The sequence below is a fragment of the Anolis carolinensis genome, chromosome 2 (assembly GCF_035594765.1).
Source record: "Anolis carolinensis isolate JA03-04 chromosome 2, rAnoCar3.1.pri, whole genome shotgun sequence".
Lineage (NCBI taxonomy): Eukaryota > Metazoa > Chordata > Lepidosauria > Squamata > Dactyloidae > Anolis > Anolis carolinensis.
The window spans coordinates 242665212-242671211 of record NC_085842.1 but is presented as its reverse complement, the minus strand read 5'-3'; the positions used below and the strand labels follow the sequence as shown (position 1 = coordinate 242671211).

The following is a 6000-nucleotide window of genomic DNA, read 5'->3' as shown; positions in this document are numbered from 1 at the left end:
TATTTTGTGTGTGTGTGGGGGGGGGGACACACACATTCTTCTATGTCTCAGATGCACCTTAATGCAGATTTTGCAACTCTATGTCATTTATTATCATGCACTTCCACAGCAGGCATTATTCATAAGGCAGTCATGATTTCGATGTATAACCTCCTTGGCCAGTCAGTGCCAGAAGAAAAAGAGCTTTGCATTTACAAGGCAGGGCTGCTGTGTCCACCAGGAAGAGAAATGGCAGCTTCCAACATAAGACAACCGGCAATACAACCTGTTTCTGACTGCAGTCAAGTCCCAAAAGCTGGAATCACTTCAGGTATTTCTGGAATGAAAAGCAAGATATAAAACCGATCAATCTGGGATCTAAAGTGGCTTACAGCAAAGATTAAAGCAAAATATTGTGGAAAAAATAAAGCATTTAAATAACCCAATTAAAATGCTATCTATTTTTAAACCAGTAATGTGAATAAAAGTACACCAGTACCCATTAAAGGAATCATCTACCACAACCAACAAGTGCTTAAAATCCTGTTTAAAAAGTAGCCAAAAACCTACCAATAGAAAAAAGAGATCTATCTATCTATCTATCTATCTATCTATCTATCTATCTATCTATCTATCTATCTAATTCATTTCTATTACGTATAAGGTAAAGGTCAAGGTTTCTCTTGACATTAATTCTAGTCATCTCTGATTCTGCGAGTTGATGCTCATCTCCATTTCTAAGCTGAAGAGCCAGCGTTGTCCGTAGACATCTCCTATGTCACGTGGCCAGCATGACTGCATGGAGTGCTGTTACCTTCCCGCAGAAGCGATACCTATTGATCTACTCACATTTGCATGTTTTTGAACTGCTAGGTTGGCAGAAGCTGGGGCTAACAGTAGGAGCTCACCTTGCTCCCCGGATTTGAATTGCTGACCTTTTAGTCAGCATGTTCATTAGCTCAGTGGTTTAGCCACCAAGGGGGCTGTTATGTATAGCTAAAAATATATTTTAAAACAATGCAGATTAAAAAGATTCAAAAGTGTAAATTACAAATATAAGAGTTTTTTAAAAGTTCAAAACATTAAAAACATTGAATTTCATCAAAAGATGATATACCCCCACATAACGTAGGAGAAGCTTCCAAGAAAACCACTCTTTTATGTTCTCACCTCATGTGCCTGTTACAGTGCTGAGATCAAAGGGAAATACATCATGGATGCATATTTCCCAGCAGCATTTAACATATGGAACATGTATGATCAAACAACATTAGTGTGTGGTCAAAATGGCAAAAAGTACTAACGAAGAAGAACATGCAAGCTAGGAAAATATAAGGTACAGCACACTCAGTGGAATAATGCAAAAGGAAGCAAGGAAGTGTTAGGGCAAGCACAGTTCTTAGTCTCTGATAAATTCCCAAATCAAATAACAGGCTTACTTCAGACAAAGAAACAGCAATAAATCCTTAGGAGAAGGTTCCCAGATGCAGACTTGAAGCAGGCACAAGGGGAGCGAAGAGTCAGTTTGTTACCAGCAAGAGCTGGCTGCACCTAATTCGGCTTTATAGCCCTGAATCCCCTCACAGCTGCTAGGGCAGTTCCTAATTACTCAGCTGCATTTCTGGCAGCTATTCTAGCTGAACGACGTCTCTGCTCTGTTTCCTTTTGCCTTTCCTGAAATGTGGGTACTTGCAAAATCTCCTCCTCAGATTCCAACTGCCCTTCTGATTCATGAACACTTTCCTGCTCCCCTTCCTCTTCTGAAGAAGAGGAATCCCTAACAGTATATTACTTTCACTAGGGTTTTGTGCCCCTAACCCCAGCAAATATGAAGAGCTAAGTGTAATGGGACTTGTGCAAACACAGATTTTGGTATCCACAGAGGGAGTTGTTCCTAGAACCAAATCCTAGCAGATACCAAAGGCCCACTATATCTTCCTAACTAGAGAGACTTGCTTTCAGCCGTGGGTTCAGAGGCTCAGGGCATCTTCTATAGAGAAAGCTCAAGTGAAAGTTTTTTTTTCTTGGAAGAGGCCTATGTGTGAGGTTTTTTTTATGTGTGGGGATCAGTGGACACCCGATCTTCACACAATGAGGTGCACATCCAGTGGTATGGTTAACACAACGATGGTGTCTTCTCAAGTAAAAGACAGTGGCTGGCATAAGGTGAGTTTGTTGTCTGAGAAGGGATTTGAGATCCAAAATTTCCCAGTTTAAATCAGGCATGTAAAATATCCCCACTCCTCTGCCCCTTATATTCACTGCTGAATGGGAGAAATCATCAGGATTTTTCCACTTTCCCATATTTCTAATAGTTTCAGAAAGCCAGTAAGAGGCTACAGACGTCAACCTCTTGTGCATGACAATGCATTTTTACATTAACCTCTTTGCCTCAAGAGGTGTGAGAAAGGGTTCCGGAAACACACTGATGTGAGGATTGGCACAAATAAAGATGCCTTTTCGCAAATGAATGGAAGATGATTCTATTAACAGATACTAGCCATTGTTAGGTCTTCACACATCATTTTTTCAAACAGTATGAGCTCCAGGAATCATGTTACACATTTACTTTTAGGTGCAAAAAAGGTGGAATGAAACTGAGGTTTTCAAAAATGGATTATGGGGAGAAAGTTACTTTGCTGGCAGTTTTTTTGAAGCATGCTGACAGTATATGTTCACATTTTATTTCGTTCCCTTATCAAACCAATGGTTCTTTTCAAAAGAAAATACAACAACTAGTTACCTCTTCTATGTTATAACCAGTAATAATTAAACAGATTATTAATAATTAAACAGATTTTTTTCAATGCATTATAAGGAGTATATGACTTTATCAATTGTATGTGCTTAAACATAAACAACATCATGGAGCCCACAGTAGGATGATCTAGAAAAGCCTGTTATAATGGAAGTTTGCTCATGATGCCATTGTGCTATATATAGATAAAGCATGAAGAAAGCTTTACAAACATAAAGAGAAACAAAAATGTAAACACACTGATACTGTTTGTGGATACGTACCTATACAGTCTGTGGCCATGGCACTGTTGCTGGTGATTTGTTATGTTGGCTTTGAAGTAAAAAGAAAAGAAGGCAGTTTTACACTGTTTCCATCAAGGCTTCCTGTAATATGGAAGGCAAATGATTAGTGCTAATGGCCTGCTTGTGAGGACACACAGCTATAAATATTTTTTTATTGCCTGATAAATTCTGAAGCCCTGTGGCAATGAACCAACCCATCATTATTTTAGCACCCTTTCAGTAAGGTTTGTTTGCATTTGGTTTTATTGCATATCAGTGCATCTGCGACATGCACTGCATTACATATCTGCCTTGCATCTGCCTGGTGTTATCACATTCAAACAACAACATCTGGGTTTTGCATTGGCATATTGTAGTGCCATCGCATTTTTATGATGTGAGAAAGACATGGTTACTAATGACAAATTAGCCCCAGTAGCTACTTCTGACATTTGTGTAATGCAACCTCTACCCTGCAGTTACAATGGCATGAATACATAGCAGTTGGGGTGCGAGCCGAAATTCTTCCAAACAGAAAATATAGGGATTTGCTGGCAAAGTACATGCAGACTTCTCAAATTGTTGTGTGATTTCTGGAGAGAAAATGTGGGGCCGATGTGCTATAAACACCCTAGTTAGCCTGTAAATAAAAGGATTATGTAGCAAGACCCACAATGCAACTACAGGCAATGATGCTAGGATTCAGAAAATTGTTTGGATGGTTTCAATATGTTCAAATATGAGAGTATCTGGATGTCCGCTGCCTTTCCTCCTGGATTCTTTGTTTCAAACTCTCCCATTCAGAACAATGGGAGGGTGTGAATTCAAGCCGTGTCTAAATTTTCCATCCTTGTAAAGAATTTGGTTAAAAACCAGTTGGCTTTAGAAAATGTTCTCTGTTCCATTTACACTATGCTCTGCTATTCAACCTTCTTCTTCCTCCCTCAACTTCAGAGCTCTGGGTGTGTATGGATTTAATAATAATAATAATAACAACAACAACAACAACAACAACAACAACAACAACAACAGGAAAAACTCAGCCGCTATCAGGAACCTCAAGATTGAACTTCAAAGACTCTGGCAGAAATCAGTACAGGTGGTCCCGGTGGTGATAGGCACATTGGGTGCCGTGCCAAAAGATCTCAGCTGGCATTTGGAAACAATAGACATTGACAAAATTACGATCTGCCAACTGCAAAAGGCCACCCTACTGGGATCTGCGCGCATCATCCGAAAATACATCATATAGTCCTAAACACTTGGGTAGTGTTCGACTTGTGATTTTGTGATAAGAAATCCATCATGTCTATCTTGTTTTCTGCGCCATACAATGATGATGATGATGATGATGATGATGATGATGATGATGATGATAATAATAATATAAAACTTTATTTAGATACCTCCCTCTCTCCCAGACAGGACTCAGAGTGGTTTACAACAAAAATGGCATGCATTCAATGCTGAGATACACAACAAAATACAAAACAACAGTGTAATCAATTCCCCAAATCCCAATAAAAGAATTAATCAAAAACTAAATTATAACAAATAAACTGACCTAAATAATAACATGACCAATTAGCTATTGGATCTTACCATGGACACAGAAAGAGGGATTCAAGAGGCTCTGCCTTCAAATCTTGGAGGGGGTTGTTTTCTGATCTGTTTGAGAAATAGTCCCAGGATACCATCCCAGTGTCCAAGGGCTGCATTTAATATGGCTCCATTGAATATAGTATTTGCCAGTAAAACTGTATAGATTTACAAATCATAGCATCATAGAGTTGGAAGAGACCACAAGGGCTGTTCAGACCAATGCTGAGTCATGCAAGAAATAAAGCAATCTCAACAGATGGCCCTCCAGTCAATGTTGAAAATTCTCCAGAAAATGAGACTTCACCAACTCCAAGGCAATGTATTCCACTATGGAAAAACTTTACCACCAGGAAGTTCTTCCTCATATTTAGGTGGAATCTTTTTATATATTCCATCCATTTCAATAGTATGCTGTAAGTCGCTTCTGGCCCAAAATGCTATAGACCAATCTCCTCGTTGTGCCATCTTTATAAAGCTCTGGAGAGATTTATACAGCACAGAATTATGGAAAAATTAGATGCATTTATGATCCCACAGCAAGTTGGTTTCAGGAAAAGGAAAAGCTGCACACCAGAAGTGCTGAACCTGAGTCATCACATAGAAGATTGTTTTGAAAGACAGGAGCTGCCTTCATAGACCTGTCAGCAGCTTATGATACTGTAAATAATTGCCTCCTCCTGAGAAAAATGTATAATATCACAAAGGATTACCACCTCACCCGTTTCATAGGAAATCTTCTACAAAACAGGAGCTTTTTTGTTGAGTTCCAGGGTCAGAGAAGCAGATGGCGAAAACAGAAGAACAGCCTGCCTCAGGGGAGTGTGCTTGCTCTATCAATATTTAACATTTACACAAATTATCAGCCACTGCCAGAAAGTACAGAGAGTTTCATCTATGCTGACGATCGTGCTATCATCGCTCAAGCAAGAAGCTTTGAAATGGTTGAACAGAAGCTCTCCGAAACTTTAGGTGCACTTACTGCCTATTACAGGGAAAACCAGTTGATTCCTAATCCATCTAAAATGCAGATGTATGCTTTTCATCTTAAGAACAGACAAGCATCTCGAGCTCTGAGGATGACACGGGAAGGAACCCCCTGAAGCACTGCAACACACCAAAATACCTGGAAGTTACTATGGACTTTGCTCTGACTTATAAGAAGTACTGCCTGAATATCAAGCAAAAAGTGGGTGCTTTCATATGAAAGCTGACTGGTACAACCTGGGGATCTCAGTGAAGACATCTGCCCTTGTGCTTTGCTACTCTGCTGCTGTATACGCATGTCCAGTGTGGAATACATCTCACCACATTAAAACTGTGGATTTGACTCTTAATGAGACATGCCACATTATCACAGGATGTCTATGCCCTACATCATTGGGGAAATTATACTGTTTA

General features: G+C 39.5%; 1 long non-coding RNA gene across 1 annotated transcript in view; it reads right to left on the bottom strand.

The window, feature by feature from the left end:
• Positions 1–288: 288 nt before the first annotated feature.
• Positions 289–6000, bottom strand: part of LOC134296607 (uncharacterized) — an 84285-nt gene continuing 78573 nt past the window's right edge. Inside the window, exons 2-3 of the long non-coding RNA XR_010003403.1 lie at positions 3001–3102; positions 289–316 (exon numbers count right to left, since the gene is read on the bottom strand). This is a non-coding gene — a long non-coding RNA (uncharacterized LOC134296607). The remainder of the gene's footprint in view (positions 317–3000; positions 3103–6000) is intronic.